Source organism: Talpa occidentalis, unplaced genomic scaffold, assembly GCF_014898055.3.
Source record: "Talpa occidentalis isolate TD23 unplaced genomic scaffold, MPIMG_talOcc4v2.1 talOcc4.12, whole genome shotgun sequence".
NCBI lineage: Eukaryota > Metazoa > Chordata > Mammalia > Eulipotyphla > Talpidae > Talpa > Talpa occidentalis.
The window spans coordinates 41,676,847-41,702,395 of record NW_023601212.1 but is presented as its reverse complement, the minus strand read 5'-3'; the positions used below and the strand labels follow the sequence as shown (position 1 = coordinate 41,702,395).

General features: G+C 47.1%; 1 pseudogene; it reads left to right on the top strand.

The window, feature by feature from the left end:
* Positions 1 to 10,015: 10,015 nt before the first annotated feature.
* Positions 10,016 to 10,112, top strand: LOC119242496 (small nucleolar RNA U3; annotated as a pseudogene).
* The last annotated feature ends 15,437 nt before the right edge of the window (positions 10,113 to 25,549 follow it).

Here is a 25,549-nt window from a genome sequence, read left to right as displayed (position 1 = left end):
ATTAGACCCATCAGGTAACAGGATAATCTCCCTGTCTGAAGCTCCTTAATTACATTTACAAAGTCCTCTATGCTAGATAAGGGTATATAGTCACAGGTTCCAGAGGTCAGGAGAGAGATGTCTTTGGGGGACAACTGTTCTGTCTCAGAGAAACACTTGTAGCCCTCCCTTGAGTACCACAAAGCCCTGAACACCCTGACCATCTTACCTTTCTGCTCTCATCTTCCCTCTTTCTTACCCTCTTTCCCGCCTGGGTTTCCAAACCCACAGGCATAGTTGGCCTGAGGCCTTCACAGCAGCTTTTCCCTCTGCCAGGACCGTCCTCTTCCACAAGCCTCCTGCCTCACCTCCCATCATGTCCTATCCCATGTTCCCTCCCAGGGAGGTTTCCTTGACACCACCCCTCACTATTCACAAAGCCACAAACCCCCATTCCTGTTTTTCTCCACTCCACTCACTGCCCTGGGATACACCCAGGGCAGTTTATTTGTTTATCTTGTCTCTTATCTGGCACTCCCACTGAAATGTCAGCCTTATGGGGTGAGTTCCTTGCCTATGCTATTCCCTCCTGACTTTGCAGGGTCCGACTGTAACAGGGTGGTCCCCAGGAAAGGGGGAGGTTCCCTGCCCCACCCAAGGGAGGGTGGAGCTGAGCAGAAAGAGGAGAAGCTGCAGAAGAGACTGAGGAAGGAAGGAAGCAGGATGGAGCCAGTAGACCTGGAGGAGGCGCATGGAGCCTAGAGACACGTGAAGAAACTGCGCTTGTCTTTGGGTTGTGGACTGGGTGACACAGATGTGGGTGAGACCCACGGGGAGGTGACCATGGCAGCTTTTATCTTAATGTTGATTTTGCTCTTTTCCTTCCGGGCTTGTCTGGTTGTTTCTGACCCTTTTCTGTGGGTCCCCACAGAAAGATGCTTTAGACTTGTGGCAGGCTTTGGGGCTTTGCTCTGGGCCAATCCCATATGGATGGACTTTTACCCACGAGGGGACGGGTAACTTTGGGTGCTTCATTTAGAAAGTAGACTCTTTGCCTTACCTGTATTGTTTCCTAGTTTTATTAAAGTTCCTTCCCATTAAAGTCTCATATGTTTTGTGTTGATGCGGCGGATGGCAAAACCCATTTAGAATAGGCAGGTTTGCGGGGCTTGGGCTGCCCCTCTCCCTGTCCTATAACAGATTTGGCCCCACCACCACCCCCAGTCCCTGGTACCCACTCCCACCCCTGCCCCCTTGTACCCAACAAATGTGCCATGTCTGTTGAGTGATTGGAGGGCAGCAGTGAGGGTCCTGGCAAAGATGAGGACTCAGGGTCCAGAGGGTGCAGAAGGGGCAAGTGGAGAGGGGTCAGTGTGAGGGAGGGTAGAGCAGAAGAACTTCTAAAAGAATCCTGAAGGTCAAGAGGACACTGTGATGAAGATGAACCCACTCACAGCAAGTCCTGCTGTTGAATGGGACCAAATGCCACTCCAGGTTGGCTTCCTGCTGCCCCTATGTGCTTTCATGATGGGGGTGGGGTTGGAATTTCACTCATCTCAGATAACAGATGCTCCCATGGGCACCTTAGGTCACAAGGCAGCATGGGCACAATTCAAAATCAAACTGTCTGCACTGGAGCTTACTTAAAACATGGTTCAGATGGAAATTGCCACCCTCCCCAGGGCTGGGTTCTGGGGCCCAGGAGGGGGTTGGGGCCCAACCCACCCATCTTCCTTCTTGCTCTTTCCTGTCAAAGATGGTCAGAATCAGACAGAAGTTAAAGCATTGAAGAGAATTTTTTTTTAAAGATTTATTTATGCATACAAGAGCTGGGGCACAGGCCAGAGATGCGGGGGATGAGAGGATTCACCAGAGACAGAGTGGGGAACAGAACAGGCGGATTGACTGAAATACACTGCTGAGGGGAGCAGCGGGAGAGACAGGAGAGGTCTACTTCGCCATGTGGGTTGCTCCCTGGCTGGCTGGGGATCAAACTCATGCTTTAGAGGCTTCAGATTGCTTCATAGTGTGGTGCTTAACCCCTTGTGCCACCAGGGAGGCCCAGCAGTGAAAGGAATTTTTATTTTATTTTGTTTTTAACTATTGTAATGAGGGAAAAGAGGCCTTAGTGGAGTAGAATAGGTGGGAGGGATTTACCACCAAGGCACAGGGTGGGGGGTGGATGGAAAATCACTAAGAAGAAACATCAGGGGAAGGGGGTGTCTGGCCCCACTGGTTTAGCAGGGTTTTTTGCCCAAACTGGATTCTATAAGAAAGAACAGAGAGAAAGCCAAGGTGAAGGGCTAGTCAGAAAGATCGTCAGAGCATCCTGAGTTAAGTTGGGTCCAGGAAACCATCTTTGCCAATACATAGGATCTGAACTCAGGGAAAGAGGGGAGTTTAGAGGGCTGAATGGTGATGGACCTCCCCACCCCCAGGATATGCCTGCGTCCTTAGCCCTGGAAGCTGTGGTGTGACCCCATTTGAAAAAAGTTTTCGATGTCATTAAGAATCCTGAGATAAGATGGTGCTGGATTGTCTGGATGGCCCTAAATCCCGTGATAAGCATCCTTATAAGAGAGAGGAAGACCCAACACACAGGAGAAGGCCACTTGGAGACCCAGGTAGAGATGATGTCAAGAACACCTGGAGCCCCTTGAAACTGGAAAAAGCAAAAGAAGCTTCTCCCCTAGTAGCTTTGAAGGAAAGGCCTGCCAACACCTTAATTTCACAATCAGACCTCCAGATCAGTGAGGGAGTTAAATTCCTGTTCTTTTGAGCCATGCAATTTGTGGGCCTTTGACATTGTTACAGGACAGGGAGAGGGGTGCCCCCAAACCCCCAAACCTGCCCACTCTAAATTGGTTCTGCCGTCTGCCACATCAAGACAAAACATATAAGACCTTCAATGGAAAGGAACTTTAATACAATTAGTATGCAACAAAGAAAAGACAAAGTGTTTTTTTGTTGTTTTTTTTTTTAAATATAGTTTTCAAATCAAGTGCCCAAAGTTAACCGTCCCCTCATTGGTAAATGCCCAGCCAAACAGGGTTAGCCCAAAGCAGGGCCTCTGAGGCCTGAAAGCCTGCCACAAGTCTAAGGCACCTCCTAGTGGAGGCCCATAGGAAAGGGAGATAAACAGCCAAACAAGTCTGGAAAGAAAAGAGCAAAGGCAAATCAAGATGAAAGCTGTCATTGTTAACCTCCCCACGGGTCTCTCACCCACATCTGTTCCAGCCAGTCCAGGACCAAGAAGCACGTGCGGCTTCTTCACATGTCTCCCTGCTCCACATGCCTCCACCAGGTCTCCTTTTGGCTCTCCATCCGTTTTTCCTTTCTTTCCCAGTCTTTTCTCCAGTTTCTTCTCCTCCCAGTTCAGCTCCACCCTCCCTTGGGTGGGGCAGGGAACCTGGCACCTCCTCTTTTCCTGGGGACCACCCTGATACAATATGATAATCCCAGGAAACCAGGGCTCAGATGGTTCTTGTTGAACTGCTTGGGCTGCCAGATGACACTGCCTGTGACTCTTCCTTGGGACCGGCTCCCAATTCAGTCTGATGTTCTCCCCTTTGAAAGCGGTCATATGTTTGCTCTTGGACTTCTGCCACCACCCAAAAGAACCCCTCCTGGAAGTACCCCATAGTTGGGCCCACCAGAGCAGTCACCAGCCCCCTTTTCCTGCCCTCCACAGGACCCCCAAAGTCCTCAGGACCCACAGCAGTTTCTCCAGGCCATCCCACCAATGGTCTTCCTTCCCTGGTTGGAGAAGAGGGGGCACCTGCCTGATCATGAAACTCACAGTAAAACCTCCTCTGAAGAAATCCTCTTCATAAACCTCCCTTCTCCAAACCATGCGGACTCTGTTCAAGCTGAGGGACTGAGAGTTCAAACCCACTTTCAATCCTTAAACTTAGAAATCCTCACCATTGTCTGATGTCTAACTGGTGTCCACTTATTTGGGGAATCATTGAAATGTGCATCTCAGCATCCTGTTACTCGAGTAATATCCAAATCTGGAGGTCACCAATGTTGCTCCCTAAATACTAGCTCTCCACCATCTAGGCACGTTGCGTGGCACTTCTGGTTCCCCTTCACTGACTGGAGCCATGTGATGAGTTCTGGCCAATCAGGTGCAAGCAGAAGTGATGACCTCACTGCCAGGCTGAGTCATTATTTCCAGATGTGGGACCCTTTGTCTCTTGTTCTGCTACACTGACTAGGAACATTCCAAATAGTTGTCACTTCATCAGTTTGGTTCCTCCCATGGGGATGACCCAGAGGTTCCAGGTGACACTAAGGGGGCATGTAGCATGAGTGAGAAATAAACTTTAAAGTCACTGAGATTTGGAGTTATTTGTTAACACAGCATAACCTCACTTCTTGGTGGGCCTATTATTATTCTGTGGCTGCAGTAACAACGTACCACCAACTTGGTGACTTAATACAACAAACATATATTCTCTTATAGTTCTAGGGGTCAGACGTCTGAAATCAGATTCAGTGGACCAAATCCAAGATGTCAACAGGACTTGGCTCATTTGGGAAGCTATAGGGTATAATCAGTTGCAGGGCAATATCTTCAAGTCTCCCTTTGCTTCCCTCTTACAAGGACACTGTAGTCGCATTTAGGACCTGCTTGGATAATCCAGGATAATCTCCCCATTTCGAGGTCTAAACTTAATCCCATCTACAAAATCTCTTTTGCCCTCAATGATTATATTCACAGATTTCAGGGATTGAGAATGAACATATTTGGTGGGGAGGGCATTATTCAGCCTACAATAATGGCTTCCCCCTGGAATAGGGACTCAAGAACAAATAGTCTATTTGAGAAATAACCTTGGGAAGGAGAAGGAAATGAGAAAGCCAAGAATGGGTACTTTGTATGTATGTATGTATGTATGTATGTATTTATACGAGCACTGGGTACAGTCTCAAGCGCAGGAGGGTGAGAGAAATCACCAGAGCCAGAGCTGGGAACAGAACAGGCAGACCAATGAAATACACTGCTGAGGGGAGCAGCTGGCTGCAGGAGAGGTCTGCATGGCATGTGGTGCCCTTGCCCGATGGCCGGGGATTGAAGCGGCGCTGCAGAAGCTGCGGGCAGAAGCTGCGGGCAGCCCAGCGCTCAACCACTGCGCCACCAGGGGAGGCCCTAGAATGGGTACTTTATTGAGGTTACTACTGTGGACAACTGAGACTCACTCCTACTGGAAAATTCTGGGAGACAGTATAGAAGCAGAGTACAGAATTAACCTTACCCAAAAAGGGATCTGATCTTTTCCTTTAGCTCTTAGAAGATAACCTCTGAACACTAGGAATGTCCTGCTCAGTTAGAGTAGCTTTGTTACTTGAGACTTTATGACATGCCAGATAGTCCATGCTAACACTGTGCTCTATGATGGGAGTTTTGGGTCACCTTAGATGGTAACAGTGTGAATTCTGGTGGGATCTTGGATGATCACTTACAGCTCAATCCCTGGAGGAACTGTAGACTGAGGTCAGCCACATTAGTGGTCAACCATGTCTACATGATCAAGACCCAATAAAAACTCTGGACACCAAGGCTTGGGTGAGCTTCCCAGGTTGGCAGCACACTGTGCTGGTCATACATTGTTGCCAAAAGGTGCTGCTACTCACAGGATTCCATGGGGTGGGAACACCTAGGAACTCGTGTCTGGTGTCCACAGTGTGTGTTTCACACAACATGTCCTGCTGATTCTCAACTGAGAGCTTTGTAGATGCTGGGCCCTGTGTTTGCTGTGGCTCCTCAAGAGGCTCTTCAGCCTATTAATAAGCCCTCCTATCTGATGTGAATACTGAGGTATGATGAGGTGAAGTTACTTAAACAAGATGTATTCGTCAGTACAGACTGCCATAACCAAATACTACTGACTGGGTGGCTTAGACAACAAAAATTTATTTCTCACAGTTCTAGAGCTGGAAATCTGAGATCGAATTGCCAGCTGATTTGGATTCTAGTGAAGGTTCTCTTCATGGCTGTAGATAAGCTGGCTTCTTGCCGTATGCTCACATTGTGGAGGCGGCAGGGGTAGGGGGGATCGCTCTCCTGTCTTATTTCCATAAAGTGCCAATTTCCAAATAGATTCATGTTGGTGGTCGGGGATTCAATATATGAATTTGAGGTATGGGGACGGGGAGAGGGAGGCATTCATTCCATAGCACAAGATCACAGTTATTAAGTGCTGGAGCCAGAACTCTGTGCAGAGTCCCTGGCCTTCTTCTAACCAGTATGTGTGGACTCCCCCACACCAACAAGCAATTCTCGGACACCCTGTTGGGGTGTCCAAGAATTCAACTCAATTTAGCTCACTTCTGACTCACAGAGATGACATCAGATTCCACAGGTTAAGTGCTCTGTGTCCCAAGACAAGTTGTCACCTGTGCCTCTGACCAACCAGCTATAAATGGAAGGGTCTCACCTCTCCTTCAAGTTCAGTTCATTTGCTAGAATGGAACACAGAACTCAGGAAACCTGTTTACTCACTAGATCATTGATTTGTTACAAAGGATACAAAAGTATATGGCTCAATACCTGGATGAGAGAAACAGGCCAAGTTCCCAAACAAAGATATTTCTGTCCTCACAGAACCTGGGCCCAGCAGAGTGGCATGTGAATGCTCTCTGGTTCCCTGCCCTGGAAGGGCCCTGAGCCGCTCCACTGTGGGCTTTTTTGGAGGCTTTATTGCATAGGTATGATTGATCAAGTCATTGACAATTGGCAATTGAACTCCTTGGAGGTCTGGGGTGAGACAGAAAGTTCCAACCTTCTAATCATAGAATTTATTCTCCTGCCACCCAACCTCCATCCTAGGTGTACCACTTCATTCATATTACAAGAGATATCTTTATCACTCTCAACACTTAGGAAATCCCAAGGCTTTTGGAAACTGTGAGCCAGGAGTTGTGAATGAAGACCAAATATATATGAAAAATATATGTATTGCATATATACCATGGAATATTACTCAGCATTCAAAACAGATAAACACATGCAATTTGCAGCAACATGGATGGCGCTGGAAGGGATCATGCTCAGCGAAATAAGCCAGAAAGAAAAAGAAAAATACCGGATGGTCTCACTCATAGCAGGAATCTAGAAAACTTAAATAAGGGACCAGGAAAATGAATAACTATAAGAAAGTGAAAATCAAAATCAACAAAAAACTATGAACCAGAGACACTTTTTGGGGGGTGGGGGCGGGAGGGGAGGGATTGGGGTCAGAATGGGGGGGTTGCAATTGTATGGGGAATATAAAAATAAAATTTATTATTTAAAAAAAATATGTGTATTGGTCATTGGAATTACGAACATATTTATTTCTTTTAAATCACAGTATGGCAGATTCAAACTCAAATTCCTACGCCCTGCTCCTGACAGTCAATGAAAGGAGAAAGCCTGCAGAGGGGAAGGATAAATGGATGAGGGAGGGCTGACAGCTCATGGTGTTACAGTGTAAGCTCCATACAAAGGGGAGATTCCATGTTCCCTGCCCCACCTAATGAAGGGTGGAGCTGAGCAGTGAGAAGAGGCAGGAAGAGGAGGAAGAGACATGTGAAAGAGACACTCTGCCTTCTTGGCTTTGGACTTGCACCAGGACTTGGGGGACATAGAAGGAGACACGTCGAGACACTTGGAAGAAATGTGGATAAGAGAGCTGTGGGGAGGATAGCAATGCCAGCTGTTACCTTGATTTGTACTCTGACTTTGTTTCTTTCCTCCCAAATTTGCTGGCCCTTTCTGCCTCTTTCCTATGGTTCCCCCCAGAAGGTACCTTAGACTTGTGGCAAGCTTTCAGGCCTCACTTTGGGCCAACCCTCTTTGGCTGGGCATTTACTCACAAGGGGATGTGTAATTTTGGGTGTTTCATTGGAAAACTACAATTCTTTTATTCTTTTTTCTATTCTTTTCTTTGCAACTAATTCTATTAAAGATCTTTTCTATTAAAGCTCTTACACACTAAGAGATTTATGCAGCAGATGGCAGAAGCCATTTAGAGCATGCAAGTTTGGGGATCATGGGGGTGCCCCTCAGTCTATATACTAACAATGGGAGTGACCTGAGCTATACCCAGGAAGCCTGGGGTTGGGAAATTCCAAACTTCAGCCCTAAGGTTTAACAGCGTGAGTAATCAACTTAAAACACAAATTAGATCTGGCCAGTCTCATGCTCAAAATCCTCCACTGACTTTTCAGCACCCTTAGAAATAAATCTGGGCTTTTCATCATGACCTATAGACCCATCACCTCCCTGTCTTCATCTCTTATTACTGTCCCCCTCTTCGGCCTCTTTCTAGCATCTGGGATGTTTCTCAAAGGTGCCAATTGAGTGCCTCAAGGTCTTTGCATATACTTTTCTCTAGGAAAAATCTGCCTCCTGGCATTTGCATGGGTTGTTCTCTCTCTCCATTTAGGTTTCTGCTTGGGGCAAAGGCTGTCACCCAATATCCTTTTTCCTCAAACAAAAGCAATCAGTTATTCCAACAATTTACAGGATTTATTTGGAAACAAAGCAGCAGAACAGAGGGTACATTGGAGGATGCATTCCTGGTGAGACCCCAGTGCACATTCTCCACCCCTACATACCTCTAGAGGACCTCTCCCCAGTTCCTCAGGAGGGGTAAATAGCATCACCTCCTGCAGGAGATGAAAGGTAAAGCTAGGTCATGGAGTTCGCAGATTCGCGCAAGCCTGGGCATTCATTCTAGCTTCGGACCTCATTTAAATCAAATTCTGAATATTAATGTTTACACTTTTTTGGTAAATAAATTATTTTTCATTGGGATAAAATACACACAGCAAAATTTCCCATTATGACCCTTTCACAGTGACACTAGGTCCGTTCATGATGCTGCACAGACATCACCACTGTCTGGAACTTTTTCCTCACTCTAAATGAAAGACCCCAGTCCCACTAAGTGGTCACTTTCCATTCCCCAGCCATTTCCCTTGTCTTTCGTATTAACAGAACATTTCCATTTTTAAGCTGGGAGCATGGCCAGCTGGGATGGGGGGTGGGGTGGGGGTGGGGAAGACTTTATTTCCCAGCATTCCTCACAACTATGATCATGTGATTACATTCTGGACAATGGCACTTGAGCAGCCATAATGGGGTCAAGCCTAATCTTTTTTTCTTTCCACTAGGTGGAGGGAACTTGTGATGGGGAGTCCTCTTGGTCCACCCTGGAGATGGTAGAGCAGAAGACAGGAAAAGGGTGGACCTCCACCATCCGAGTCCTGGATCATGTATGCCTAGGCTATTAAGGAGAGCTAAATAAAATTATCGCTTATTTGAGCCACTGTCATTTTGGATTCCCTTTCTAGTTCCAAAATGATATCATAACCAACACAGAATTTGGAAATAGAGTCTAAAACACACAGCATTACTTTAACAAGTGGGCAACTGGTGGGGACTTGGATATGAAGACTGGGAAACCAGTGACCCTGATGCAGAGACAAAACATTTAGGAAACCTGCCACTATGGCATGAATGTGTGCCACCCCCAAATTCAAAGGTGAGACCTTTGGGAGGTGACATGTGGGATTAGCACCTGTATTAGAAAAAACCCTCAGTCTTCCCCCCGTGCCTCTTTTACTTTCAATCAGAACACTTCACTTCTGACTCATCTGGTCTCCACTGGGTAGGGTTTCCCCCACACCAAGCAACACTCCAGGTCACCACCTGGGTATCCTACAACATACTGGATTCTGACACTCTATCCTTGGGGATAGTGTCAAATCCCACAGGTAAAGGGCACAGCCCCACAATACTGCCCCCAAACCCTGCCCCCCCACACACACACACTTGAGATACCAATTGCAAATTCAGATTGTTTCCTGTGCTTCTGATTGATCATCTGTAGATCTGAGGTACCCCTGACCCCCTCCTCGCATTTGATCAATTCGCTAGAGCAGTTCACAGGACTCAGGAAAGCACTAGTGTTTACCAGGTTATTAAAGAATGTGATAAAGGATACAGGCGAACAGTTAGATAGAGATAATAAGGCAAAGTCTGAAGACTATACTCTAAGGGATCATTTCTATAGTTTGTGACCTAAGGCAAGGTCTGGGAAAGCTCAGAGGGCAGGAACTTCTGTCCCCCAGGATCTGGGATGCAACACCCACCTGAATGCTCCCCAAGCCTTCACTTACTGGGATTACATGGAGGTTTCCTCACTGAGGTGTGATCAACTATTAACTCTATTTCGAGCTTCTTCTCCTTGCTGCAGGATGGGGAGAGGGCTGAAATTTCCAAGTTTTAATTCTGCCTCAGTTTTCCTGGTGACCAGGCCCCAAACGGGATCCATCCAGAAGCCCTCCCCAGAGTCACCTCAATAAAACTAAAACCACTCCCATTACTCAGGACATTCCAAGGGATTTAGGAGATTGGTATCAGGAACTGGGGACTGAGACAAATATATACCTTTCTTATTATATCATAGTGTCCTCATACCACCCCAGCGAGGTCGCTGATCCTCCTGCTGTGTGAAGACACAGTGAGGAGATGCCATTTGTAAACCAGGAAGTGGGCCCTCACCAGACACCAAATCTGCCAGGGCCTTGATCTTGGACTTCTAGCCTCCAGAACTGTGGGAAATACATTTCTTTGTTTATAAGTCACCCAGTCTGTGGCATTTTGTTGTAGCATCTTGAACTGACTAAGACAGCTGCCATCTGTGATATCCTTGGAATTCGTCTGGAGCTCTGAAGAGAGTGGTTGCTTGGTGGAACATAGGCCATGCACCAGCTCTGCTATGCGCATCAGAAAAGACCTGAGTGTTCTTTACTACATATGAGTTCAGATGGCAAGAGGGCAGCAAGTTCAGAGAGCATCTGCATTTCCCAAAGAGCAAATATTTGGACACTTGGAGTACTTGCATCTGGGACCCTTCTTGTCATGACAGACTAACATTCACTTTAACAAATATTAGCCAACCAGAGGAAAAAAATGCCTCCTTCATTGACTGCTTTGGGGCTTCAATGAGGGAATGCATATAAACCACCTAATGTGTGCCCCACACATAGTTGGTGTTCAATAAATGCTCCTCACCACCATCACCTTTGGTTCTGGGAAGGAGCTGCCCTTTCCCAAACTGGTGGGGAAGCTCCTTTAGTAGTTCTTTTGTTGTCAGACACGAAGCCTTGTTCCCAGACTGGCTTCTGGGGTAAGGAAGATAAAGCATTTGGGCCCATGCTGATCATTCCCTGGTCCTGACGCCCAGGGTCATTGGCTACGCTGATCTGGACCCTGCGATTTAGGAGATGATCTCAAGATGACCTCAAGACCACACTCTGGATTCCCTTGCTCTCAGGTTTCTGTTGGAGTCAGTCGATGGGAGGCACCAGCAGGAGATGAGAAGGTGAAAGGATAGAGATGTAGGTAGGTTCCTTTGAAGCCTCTGTATCTGTCTGCGGGCTTATTTTCCCCACTGGCGCTCTCACTGTTTCTAACTTTTCCCTTCCCTCACCTCTTCCTACCTGGTTAGTGTCCTTGAACCTGCCCATGCCCCTCCACTGACCTGGCAAGCACACAGTCTGAAGTGGCTGCATAGGGCAGGGCAGTTTCTCAAAAAACTTTTTATGGACCTCCTCTGACTACTAAGTGGTTAAAAATATCCACTCTGCTGAGACAATTTTGCTAAGCTGGTGTCAGGGGGAGAAAGGGAGACACAGGAGAGCTTACAAATGAAACAAATTGCTGAAAATTGGATTTTTACTGTTTTATCTGAGAACCACATGAGAGGAGAAGAGATTTGCAATTTCTGCCTGAACTTTCTCACAAAACTATGCATGGGGCAAGCCAGTGGCAGAGAGCAGTAGGAAGTGGCAGGAAGAGACAGGGGAGGAGGAAGGAAAAAATGGACAGGGGAAAGAACAGGCACCATGAAAGAAATGAGGAGCAACACTGAGAAAGGCATGGGGGCCATACAGGGTCCCGATGTCAGGACCCCAGGCAGGCACTTTCAGAAGCTGTACCTCTTGGGGCCTCCCTGGTGGGGCAAGGGGTTAAGCCTCAGCACTATGAAGCTACCCACAGCCACACAGCCACTGCAGTATGCATTTGATCCCCAGCCAGGAAGGTGACCCACAAGGTGCAGCAGACCTCTCCTGACTCCCCTGCTGTTCCCCTCAGCAGTGTATTTCAGTCAATCCGCCTGTTCTGTTCCCCACTCTGTCTCTGGTGAATCCTCTCACCCCCAGCACCTCTGGCCTCTACCCCAGTTCTTGTATGCATAAATAAATAAATCTTTGTTAAAAGATTAAAAAATAAAAAGAAACTGTACCTCTTTCAAAGCCCATTTGCCCACGCTATCCAATTTTAATTTCCCATGCCATGAGGGCACAAGGAAAGAGAACTGTCACCCAGTGGGAGTGGTTTGGACAGGTTTCCTGGAGGAGACAGCATGGGAATAGAAATCTGAATGAAGCTTCAGAGCAAGCAGCATATATGAAGGTGAAGAGACAATCCAGACACCCATAAATCAACAAAGCAGGAGCCACATGCCCATTTTACTGATGAGAAAGGAAATCCTGGCACAAGTTCCCAGAGCTAACTTATTAGTCATGGGAATGTCCAAGTGAGAGTTCAGAACAAGGGTAGGAAAACTTTTTCTAAAGGAGCAGAGTCTGAGTGCTTTCAGCTTTGCAGATCCCACCTGCAAAGTTCTTTTTGCAAGGACTCAGCTCTGCCATTGTGTGGTGAAAGCAGCTATAGACCATGTAAGACAATGCATGTGTCTTTGTGTCTATAAACTTTATTTATAAATCCAAGAGGCACACTGGATTTGGTCTGAGGGCCTTTGCCAACCTCAGTCCAGAGCTGTACTTCCCAATTGGGTTATCACTTGGTACTTAGGTTAATTTACATTTAAATTCATCCAAATCAAACAGAATTAAACCTCCCACCCTCAGGCACACCAGTCACTTCTCAGGAGACAGTGGGTGCATGTGGCCATCCATGAGCTACTCTGTTGGATACAATAGAAACTGACCCTCCCCATCATCACAGAAAGTTCTATTGCAGTGCTGCTGTTAAGCTTTTGTCTCTAGATCACATTTTCTGGGCATCAAGGTTAAAGGAATGATATTGGAGGCTATTAAAGAGCTTTTACACTTTCATTTATTTGGTCAACAATGCTTTGTTAGAGCTGTCTGTTTGCCAGACCCTAATGTTGGTGTTGGAGTCTCAGAGGGAATCGAGAAAGTTCTATTCTTGGCTCATATATTGCTTTTTCCATCTCTCTGAGTTAATCCTCCACCGTATATTAAATGTACGTGCGCTGATTCTTTGTTCAGGTTTCTGCTCACATGCTACCACCTCCAGGAAGCCTTCCCTGACCGCACCAGCTGTAAAGAGAGTCTCTTCTTCATGTCCTTTACTCTGCTTGATTTTTTTTCCCTCAGCTCTTCTTGACTCTATGCTTATAATATAGAAATAGTGTTTCTATATTATTCAGTTATTTATTTTCACCCTCTCCATCAGAAATCAAAGTCTATGAGGACAGGGTTGGGTTTGTTTGTTTGTTTGTTTTCTGGTTTCTATTTGACAATAGAGATGGTTGTGAGCCCAGTCTCTGGAACAGACTGTCCAAGTTTGTATACTTCCCTCCCCTCCTATGGGCTGTGTGATATTCTACAAGATTCTTTGTACTCTGGCTCTATTCCTTCCTCTGTAAAATGGGGGTAATAGTAGTAGGTTAAATGACATGTCCCCAAACAATATGTCTGTGTCCTAATAACTGGACCCTGTGAATATGACCATATTTAGAAAATGGGTCTTTACAGAGGTAATTAACTTAAAGATCTCAACATAAGGTCTTCCTGGATTAACCATGTGGTCCCCAAATCTGATAACAAGTGTCCTTATAAGAGAAGAGAAATAAAGAAAGACACACAGAGAAAGAGAGTGGAAAGCCAGTGAAATCAGAGGCAGAAACCAATACCTACCTGGATCAATGGGTAATCATAGGGATTAGACGAGTGAATATATACTATGTGCTTAGGAAAGTGTGTGACAGAGAGTAGGCCTGCACCACAGATTTGCTAAACTGATGTGAAAATATTCTGTGAGCTCCTACCACTTGCCAGTCACTATGCTGGTTACTGGGGATAAATTGGTAAGCAAAACCAAACAGAGTTCTTTGATTTCATGACAACTGAAATCTAAGGGACAAACTAATATCCCTAAGAGACAACTTAATATCCCCAATGAAGTATTTAATTCCAAACTGACTCCAGAGAAAAGAAACAGTTCTTGGAGAGACTACACCATGAAAAGTAGACATAGATAGTATTGGAGGGAGGTACTTGAGGGGGACATGCTGAGACTTGAAAGATGTTAAGAATGGGAAGTTGAAGTAGCGGGAGAAGAATGTTGTAGGCAATGAGAACAGCATGCAAAAAAGTTCCTGAGGCAGGAAGGGAGCTTGGAGCATGTGAAGAACAGTGGGAAGACCAGGGTGACTAAAAGAGATGGCAGGGAGGTATAGAAGGGTACACTATGAAGCTGATGCAATGGACAGAAGGCAGACCACTCAGGACCTCGTGTATCATGTCATGATTTTTGGTCTTCATTTAAAAGCAATACCAGGGCCTCCCTTGTGGCACAAGGGGTTATGACGCAGCACAATGAGGCTATCTGCAGTCACTGCAGCATGAGTTCAATCCCCAGCCAGGGAGGTGACCCACATGGCACAGCATACCTCTCCTGTCTCACCCACTGCTCCTCTGAGCAGTGTATTTCAGTACATCTGCCTGTCCTGGTCCCCACTCTGTCTCTGGTGAATCCTCTCACTCCCCTCATCTCTAACCTACACCCCAGCTCTTGTATGCATAAATAAATCTTTTTAAAAATAAAAAATAATAAAAACAATAGCAGACATCCAGGTCAATGATGATGTTGGTATGGAGTAGGGTGAGGTTGATAGAGAGATGTAGGCAGAATGAAAGAATGGATATAGAAGTGGGATTCATAGAATTCATTCAAAGAAGCAAAGTTTATGGAACATGGTGGTTGATTGGATATGACAAATAAGGGAGAGGAATGGGTTTGGGGCCCATGCACAGGACATCATTTACTGAAGACCCAGAATGCGGTCCAGTGTGGAGAAAGTTCTTTAGTCTAGACTTGTATGTACATGGCAGGTTTGAGTGTTTTTGAGATGTCCAAATGAAATATTGAAAAGGCAATTGGGGGCCTCCCCAGTGGCGCAGCGGTTGAGCGCTGGGTTGCGAGGCTGCCCGAAGCCTCTGTGGCGCCGGTTCTATCCCCGGCTGCTCCCCGGCAACTGGAGGAGGGTCTCACATGGCGCGCAGACCTCTCCTGCTGCCCGCTGCTCCCCTCTGCAGTGTACTTCAGTCCTTCTGCCTGCTCTGTTCCCCGCTCTGGCTCTGGTGAATTCTCTCACCCTCCTGCGCTTCTGACTGTACCCAGTGCTTGTATAAATAAATAAATCTTTAAAAAAAAAAAAAAAAAAAAGAAAAGGCAATTGGATGAGTCTCTAGTGCCCAGGAATAAGAAAATGCCAGTCATCATTTATGCTACATAGTCAGGGCAGGCTGGGATATGCCACAGTAACATATAAGATCAACATCTCTATGCCATCAAACTCCAAGTTTGGCATCAAATTCCAAGTTTCAGTTCTTATTCATACTACATGGCCAAGATGAGTCTGAGGGAGTTGGGTGAGGGTGTGCCTTTCTCTCCTCTGCACTCCAGGATTCAGACTGATGAAGCAGTTATGCTAGAAAGAAATAGTTCTGGAGAGCTATTAACCACAATGTCATTACCCACAATGGTAATGACACAGTCCAGCCCAGAAGTGACATATGTGTGTTCTACTCAAAATTTGTTGATTGGAATTCATCATGTGGTCCTGTTAAAACCAAGGGGGCCAGGAAAAGTGATTCTTCCCACAAGTGGGACAATCAGAAATATTTGAAGAATAGCGGTCATGACTTAATCACACGGGCATAAGAAGTAATCTGGAGAGGGATGGAAATCTCCAAAAGGAACATTTAATGATCCTATAAAAGAGGTTTTAAATGCAGGGAAGGGGGGATCGTTAAGACTTTTCTGGGCATCAGTTTGATGACTTCTGCAGCCAGAGACCTGACATCCCAGACCTGTACTGAGAATTCAGAAATGAGAGCAGACAATGTCCACATAGCCAGTAGTCTGATAATCTAAAAGAACCAAAATTTCATTGCACTGGTTCAGGCTAGGAAGATAGAAACCGCTCAAAGTATTTCAATAGAAAAGGATTACAGGGAATTGGAGTATGCAAACCCACTGGGAGGACTGGGGGAAGTCACACCAGCATCCAAGAAGGTAGCACATACAGGAACCATGGAGAACCACTGCTGATCATCTAAATTGCCTGCTTACAACATCAAAGAAGACAGTTTGCAGGAGTTTGTCCCGTAGATGCCAGGCGAACCTCACAACTGTCATTTGCCAAGGTCTGAGTCCCTGCTCAGGATCAGCAGGAAAAAGAAAGCCTCCTGTTTGTCTTCCACATGACAGATGCCACATGAATGTCTCTCAACTGGGGATTCTGCCCTTCTGACAACAGTGACTTAGACATGTAGCTCTCAGACTTCCAGTCCTTGAGATACAGGGAATCAAAAAGAGGTGATATTGTTGTTAGCAGATGATCCAGCACACCCAAAATGGTAAAACATGAAGATGGTGACCAGAAGGGAACATGCTGGCAAGTAAGAGTTGAAATGATTCCAGGCTGTGGTAGGGATCAGATTCTACTCCAGAAGCCCAAGGCAGCCCCTTTGTTCCATGAAATTACTCCTTCTCAGGTATGTATTGGATTCTGCTCCTCCCTACAATGCAACTTGATAGGAGAAAAAGTTGAGTCTTGATGATATTTAAAAGTATTGATTACTATTCAGTGATCAAAAGAACAGATGTATTAAGCTATGAGGCCATGGAGAAACTTTACATGTATAGGAGGGAGAAAAGAGGGATTTAATAGGTGGAGCACAGGAGATTTAAGAGGTGGTGAAACTATTCTGTATGATATCCTGCTGGTAGATTCATGGTATCTTGCATTTGTCAAAACCCATGGAATATGCAACACCAAGAGTCAACCCTAATGCAAACTGGGGACTTCAGTAAACAATATCATATCCATATTGGTTCATCAGTTGTAAGAAATGTACTGCTCTAAAGCAAGGTGTTACTAATAGAAGGAGGTATATGTAAACTGAACTACTATACAAATTTTCTGTGAATGTAAAACTGCTCTAAAAATTTGTTGCTTAAAATAAAAAAGGCAAGAGTGACTTCTCGGTGCTGGATCATGCTCTAATGTGGGTTTTCTCTGATGAACAGAGAGAGCTGATTCCTCGAGCTGCCACAGCCCAGAACTTCTCACTGCAGACCTGGGAGAGATACTGGCCCATATCCCATGTTTACCTCTCTCCACGTTCTCTCTCCAGGATCTGAGCTCCCTCACCAAGAACTGTCTTGGTCTCTCCTGGATTTGTAAGAATTGGACCCTCTGTAAATGGAGATATATGTAACAGTCAGGATAATTATGCTACATAACAAGCAAGCCCAGATGGCTGGGCTAAAAGAGGCTCTACTTTCAGATTCCAGATTTCAGATATGCTGTCAGAAATCTGGAAAATGGGACTCTCCAAAGACACTCAGTTGTGAGGTGGCAGGCTCAGGTTTGTGGTAGGTCAGTGTAGTAGGGGTAGATATCCCTGAGTCTTCACTACAAAAAGAGTAAATACATAGATGCCAATACTTTTTGTAAACACAGCTACCTGGTCCTTGCCCAGAGCTAAAAAAGGACATGGGGCTGGTTCCAAGCTTCTCAGCCTCTCCAGAGGTCTACTCTCCCAATCCCAGAGCAAACCTTTTTCTGTCCTCCTCTTCTCTTTGCCCCCACATTCTCTCCAAGCTGGAGGTTAATAAACATCATTAATGAGCAGGAACACGTCAGCAGAGGTTTTAATTACAGCAGAAAATTGGTCCAATTGGTATTTAATGTAGAGTAAGTGTCACTTTATCCGGTCAGGGCAGAGCTAAGGTTTGCACGAAGGTGTCCTGAGGCCCGCCTGACTGGTTTTCAATGGGAGACTCTAAGTGCAGGGGCTAGCTCTCCAGGGACTTCAGAGAGGACATCAGAGCAAGGCCTGCAAGAGTTGAGGAAGAAGCCTTGGGGTGAAGAGGCAAGAAATCTTTTCTGAAACCTCAGATCAGGGGTCTTCTCTCTGGCATCTGGATTTTTCTCCCTTAAAACAAACATTTGGTCTCCCAGTCTTTATACACATCAGTGGCAGAAGTGTTACGGCTCATGTAATTGAGGTCTTGGGGGAGATGGGGAAGAGGGTGGAGGTCTGCTAGGACTAGAAGAATTGGTTCTGGGTCTCCCTCAGTGAAACTTTCAAGGAAAGTGGAGACAATATTCAGGTATGTTCCAGGACAAACCCCACTCAGAATCCACTACAATGTGTGAATTTCCCCCAGGACAACTGCATCTTGCCCAGAGAAAGTTCAGAATAAGAGATTAAATTTTAGAATCAGATTGCCCAGATTTTAACTCTCACTATGTCACTTACTAACCAGGTGACCAAGGGCAAATGATGTGACCAACCTGTGTCTGTTTCCTTCTCTGTAAAATGTGTGTATAATTTCTAATGGTTAGATCAGGCTAGGTTAGGCTGCAGAAGCAAAGAAGTCCAACATCTCAGCAGGTCATAAGGTTTATGAAAATCATAAGGTTTATTTCTCAGTCAGGCTTCATGTCCATTTGTGTGACTCAGGGGAGGGTCTTCTCATCAGAGCACCGGTAGAGAAGTGACATTCTGAAACATCCTGGAATACCACACGCTGTCAGACCAAAAGGGTATCACAGAAGCAATTCCATGCTCTAGAGTAGGGATGATGTGTGTTCATTCCATTCACAGCTCACTGGTCAGAACTGGTCACAATGGCTTCACCCGCAGGTAGGCAGGAAGCATAATTCTTGGCCAGCAGCAAGTGAAGGCTCTCACCTTACAGGCTGACCTGAAGATTAAGGGCTTGTGTTTGTGAAGTGCATACGAGCATGCCTGGTGCAATGAGTGCTCTTTCTTTTCATAGTGTTCGCGATTTGGTGTTTCATTGGGAAAGTGACCTCACCCAAGTGCCGGATGACTGTGAGCAAGACCAGGATGACCAGAAGCTGGATACCTGGAATACATGCACCAGGCATGCGCCAGTGTGTGTCAGGTGTGCTCCAGATGTGTACCAGAGACACAGCTGGCACAGGTCAGGGTACCCTTGTGTCCAACCCAGAACTGGGGCAAGACTGCAGAGTGACAAATTCTGGGTAGAGAGAAATGAACTAGAGCCTGTGCAAACCCTCTACCCCTGGGTCAACCGGTACACCCCACCCCACAGAGGTGCACCCCCTACCCATGCCAATCAGGACAACTGGGAATCCTCACATCAGCTTCATCCTGCAACCCTGGACCTGAAAGGGAGGAGCCTGGCACCACCCCTCAGTGTCCTCATGTATCTGTTGGTTGACAGTCTTTTCTCTTGACTCATTCAGAACCATTTCACTCACCCAGTTCTTGGCCCAAACAGAGTAAGTGGCAGGTGACAAATTCCCTGAGGCAAAGTCAGGGTCTCTCAGCTGAAAGTGATGGGAGCATGGTTTGAACCCAAGTGGCTACTTTAGAGCTTATAATGATGTCACCAAGCTGCCTCTCTAAGGCTGACCCTCTGTCCCCCATTAACACCCCTATGTTCCGGGCCTCCCCGGTGGTGCAGCGGTTGAGCGCTGGGTTGCGAAGCTGCCTGCAGCCTCTGCGGCGCCGGTTCAATCCCCAGCTGCTCCCCGGCCACCGGAGGAGGGTCCCACATGGCGCGCAGACCTCTCCTGCCGCCCGCTGCTCCCCTCAGCAGTGTACTTTGGTCCTTCTGCCTGCTCTGCTCCCCGCTCTGGCTCTGGTGAATTCTCTCACCCTCCCGCGCTTCTGACTGTACCCAGTGCATGTATAAAAACCAACCAAACAAACAAACAAACAAATAAATAAATAAATAAATAAATAAACATGCCTCTATTAAAAAAAAAAAAAAACACCCCTATGTTCCACCAGTCTCCCCAAAGCAGCTCTCCTCTACACAGCCCATGAGATCAGGGCAGTCCTGCAGACACCACCCGCGCCCCCCACTTTCCCTACCACCAGCCAACAGGAGCTCATCTCAAAGGTGGTCACTGAGGTTATCCCTGAACAATTGCCATTGCCCAAGGGCCTGAAAAGCATAGGTGACATCAGGGCAAGCCAGGTACCCTCCAGGGCAGTAGCCTAATTACCCCAGCAGAGCCCAGCAGTCCCCAACCAGGCAGCTTCTGCCTACAGCTTTGACTTCTTTAAGGAGAAGAGGAAAGCAGCAAAGCAAGGCAGCTTGCCAGCTCCTAAATCCTCATCCAGCCCCTGAAGGGAACGTGGGAGGCCGCGACTGGCCAGGAGGGGCCTTTTACCGGGATTCTGTAGCTGCAAAGGCAGATTCACAGGAGAGAGACACGGGCAGCGAGAATTGATACCAGTGGGAAGATGTTCCCAGGAGTATGTCACCATGTACACACCATACTGTCCCTCCTCCATTATGGGGTGCTAAGATGGCCCCCAGAGCACTGCAGCTTCCCAACCCTCTTAGGCTAGGAGCTAAGCCCTGCCTGGGGCTTCCCTCCACAAAAAGGGCAGGAAAGGAGTGTTAAGGAGGATTTAGAGACCCACCCGCCTGCTGAGGGATTAGATGAGATCAATATACAGAGGGCTGGGCAAGGATCCCTCAGAGGGGCTCGTTAAGACCTGTGACCCTGAGAGGTAATTAACGGTCTTGCTGGAGTTGGGCCAGAGACAACACCTGTACTCGGTGGCCCCTCCAAAGCTGAGTCTGGGGTCCTGGCTGCCTCTCCTCTATGCCAGCCCTGCAGGTTGAGAATCTGAACCTTCCATCCTGCTACATTTCCGGTGAGCCAGGGAAAGGGGGGATGACGGGCAGTGGGCAATCACTCTAGTAGTCTTATCTTTCATTATTTGCTGTACCAGTAACTGTCTAAAACTATATATATCTCCCTGACTTCTCCCCCATATTCTAGGAGGCAGGTTGCTATCATAAGATCTACTTTGCAGGTGGAGAAACTGAGGCATGGGGGGAAGAAGGAGGAAGCTTATGCAAGATTGCACCACAAGTCAATGACAAATCTGGGATTCAAATCTAGGCATTTGAGAACCAGAGCTGGTGCCCCAGCTGGACTACAGTTTCCCAGCTGGTGCCCCTGGACTACAGTTTCCTTCACTCTGCCCCATCCCCTAACAGCTCCAACTCCTAAACAAGGCAACACCAGAAACATCACTGTATTTCCCTGTCATTTTAACCATCTGGCACTGAACTGAGCACCCAAATGCAAGGAAGAACTGTATGCATGAAAGCACATATCACAAAGCTCATACATCAATGAAAGTATGTGGCCCAGAAGGTCTAGGAAGGTCTAGGAAGACCAGGACCACATCTTCTTGTCATGAGAATATGGTCTGGCATGTGGTAGGTGATCAATGTATTTTCATAGAATTGAATTGCACTCTTATGGGTGTGTCCTTGCTTCCAGTCAACTTCTTCATAATTTAGACACAATAATAACAACTACTACACAGTCATGACAGACTGCATAGATGAAGTGGTTCCTATAGGCCATAGCATCCGCCTGGGTGTGTGGTGGGTTGCACCACCTCGGTTTGTGTAATCACACTCTGTGACGTTCACACAACGAAATCTCCTATCAGCACATTTCTCACTGTGAACCTCTGTTGTTAAGCAAGGCATGCCTGTAATAATTGGTCTTGTTAAACTGACACAAGCAACTACTCAAGGCTGACAAGGCAACAGTGCTAAAGGTAGGGATGGGAAGAGATCCTGCCTCCACCCATGCCAGTTGCGCCTTGACTCCTCCCTCTACAGAATGTGGTGTTGTGAGGGTTATAGGAAATTACGTCTGTCAAATACTTGGCATTATGCCTGGCCCAGAATCAGTACTGAGGGTCAACCACGGAAACAAACATTAGGCCTTTCAAAAAGCATGGCAGCCTCAAAGCAAGCTCAGGAGGTTCCAGAACTGTTAAAAGGCACCAGAACTTGTTTACATGGCAGAAATGAGGAACTGAGATCCTATTACCTATAGAAAATCTGAATGAGGATATTCTTTCTTTTCTAACCAAAGTCTTTGTCGCTACCATCTTGTGCAGGAAAAACAAACATTTCTCCAAAAGGTGCCCCTGTGGGTGAAAGCATTGGCTGGTTTTGAATTCTAAATTAAGGAGGGTAGGATAAGATAATTCTCATGTGGTTGTCACCCAGCTTAGGGTGCTGGAATGGATGGGGAGGGCCTGGTCCTGTGGTTTCCAGTGGTTCCAGCCAGCTGGGAGGAAGGTAGGTGTGGAGTGGGGTCAGGTACCAACCTGTGGAGATATCCTTTTTTTTAGGATATTTTTATTTATGCATACAAGAGCTGGGGTACAGGCCAGAGGTGTGGGGGGTGAGAGGATGCACCAGACAGTGGGGAACAGAATAGGCAGACTGACTGAAATACACTGCTGAGGGGAGCAGCAGGCAAGACAGGAGAGGTCTGCTGCGCCATTTGGTTTGCTCCCTGCCCAACCAGGGATCGAACTCATGCTGCAGAGGCTGCAGATAGCTTCACAGTGCTGTGCTCAACCCCCTGCACCACCAGGGAGGCCCTGAGATACCTCTTTTTTTTTTTTTTTTAAAGATTTATTTATTTATTTATACAAGCACTGGGTACGGTCAGAAGTGCAGGAGGGTGAGAGAATTCAGCAGAGTGGGGAGAAGAACAGGCAGAGTGACGAAGCACACTGCTGAGGGGAGCAGCGGGCAGCAGGAGAGGTCTGCGCGCCATGTGGGACCCTCGCCAGTGGCCGGGAATCGAACCAGCGCCACAGAGGCTGCGGGCAGCCTCACAGCCCAGCGCTCAACCGCTGCGCCACCCGGGAGACCCTAGATACCTCTTTTTTAAAATAAATTTTTATTGAGGTAATGTTGGTTTATAATGTTATGTAAGTTTCAGGTGTAGAGCATTATAATTCAACACCAGTATCCACAACATTATAATCACCACCAGAAACCAAGTTCCATCCATCGCCATACAACTGACCCCTTTACTGCATCACCCAGCCCCAGCCCCAGCCCCCTTCCCCTCTATGTTTTTGTTTTGCTGGTTCCTTTCCACTGTGAAAAACTCCCTCTAACATTGATACATGTAGTAAGAGCTGACACTGATCAACCACTGGGCATTTGCACCGCCCAGCAATCTGATGAAGCAGATGGCTGTGATGACCACGTTTATAATGAGGAAACTGAACCTCAGAAAGGTTAAGAAACTTGCCTCAAATCACCCAGCACATAGTGGGTGGAGGCTGGAATTCAAGCCCAATTTTGTCAGACTCCAAAATCCTGCCCTAAGCTAGGAGGATAAACACCTAAAGATCAACAGTGGTTTCCTCAAGGCCGGAAATGTGGGCAAACATTTTTGTCGTTGTTGTCTTTTGGTGTACACGGAATCTGTTTCCTGCCTGTAAGAGGAAAAAAGGAGCTAAATATTTTTAAATTCTCCCTAAACATAACCCACTAGGTAAGAAGGGAGACTCAAGAAAGAGAATCCTTTGAGGTCAGGGTCCCCATGGGAAGCAGACTGCAATTTAAGTAGATGGCATGAGGTCCGTTACAGACATGAAGTGGTAGCAGGGGTAGGACAACCCGAGACAGGACCCTGGGGCCCTGGAAGCTTGGAGAGCTGCTACCACCCCTGTGACCCAGGACACTGCAAAGGCAATTGACCAACTTGCGGGACAGGTTGGGACCTGACACCACTCCACTCCACTCCATCTCCTCCCAGCCATCTAGAACCACTGGAAACCACAGCACCAGGCCATCCCCACCCCATCCACCCCAGCATCCTGAGCTGAGAACTAGCTTATGAGTAGTTTTCACATGAGAATTACCTTATCTTACTGATACCGGAACCCAGCTGCCTCAGCAGTGGGATCTGGCAGGAACAGTCTGTCCCTTCAACCTGCTCCACCACAAGTCAGCTGTGGCAGTTGCTCCTCTGTAGCACAACCAATCCATACCGGGTAGGTTCATTACCAGTTCTAGCAGCCATGTTGGTGTCTTCATGCTCTTGGCTTTTCTTCGTGCTCTCTGTCACACTCTGTCACTCTCCACCACACACCCCCGTCCACTCCATTGCACTCCTCTGTCCTCCGCACTGCACCGCGCCATGCCACGCCACGCCATGCCATGCCACGCACGCCACACCACACCACGCCATTTGGCCGAGTGTGCATGCACAGTGGGAGGGCGGAAAAGCCTGAAACTTTTCCCCCTACTTACCCCACAATCCACCCCCTCAGGGTTTTCTGCCATACAGTCTATATACAAGTATATACAAGTTTCCTTTAACAAACATAAACATTGCAGCCATGGCCCACAAAAGCAAACAGTATACATCACAATATAACTAAGTTCAGTTCTCCTAGGGGCGGAAAGATAAAGAAGTTATTGGTACCAGCAATAGGAGATCCCTTCCATCTAGCAATATACACGCCAATTTTGTGTCCGAAGATAATATTGTAGCTGGCATCAGGGGCCTTCTGGGTTGTGAGTACCATACTCGCTTTGCCAGTGCAGAGGCATCAGAGGGTTCTACGTGCAACAAGAGTGGCGAGCTCATAACAGGCCACAAAGTCATCACAAATGTCCCCTTTAAGATTGCATTCTGCTCTGCCATCCCAGGGTAGGTAACATGCACCTGTGGCGGCCACTGTGCAGTCACCCATAGCGTTACTTGTAAATCAGCCTCCAGGCTACAACCCCAAGAGGTTATCAGAGCCACCCAGTGCATGTGGGGAGCCTTACAGTCCAGGGCCATTCCCAGTCCACAGTCTTCCCTGGGTCCACCCCGGTCAGGGCTGGCAATAAAATATTGCCCTGCTGTCCAAATCCAGGCTTTAACAAAATATCTGAAGTTTGTATCTGCAATTGGATGGGAGCAATGGCAACCATGCAGCAACGCCTCCACTGGAGCAGGCTGCCTTTCCTGCTCCTCTCATTTAGTGTTCGTAGCACGTCCCACAGATGTCGGCTCCACCCGGTCAGCGTCAGAGTGGGGGCAGTAGCTCTCAGCCCTTGCTTTAGCAGTCTGTTATAACGCCCTATGATCCCTGCAGCTTTAGGATTATAGCGAGTGTGAAACTTCCATTCAACACCCATGTCCTTGGCCCACTGTTGCACCCGGGCTCCTGTAAAATGCAGCACATTGGCATGCCAGTGCTGCCAAAACTGCCTTTTGGTCCACATGAGGAGCAGGATAAGCTGCCAATAACCTGGTAGCAGTGTCCACACAGGTAACAGCATACTGTTGTCCATCAGAGCGAGGTGGTCCGATGATGTCAATCTGCCAGCTTATCAGGGGTACCTGCGCCCATAACACCTGGCTTATGGATGCAAAAGTTC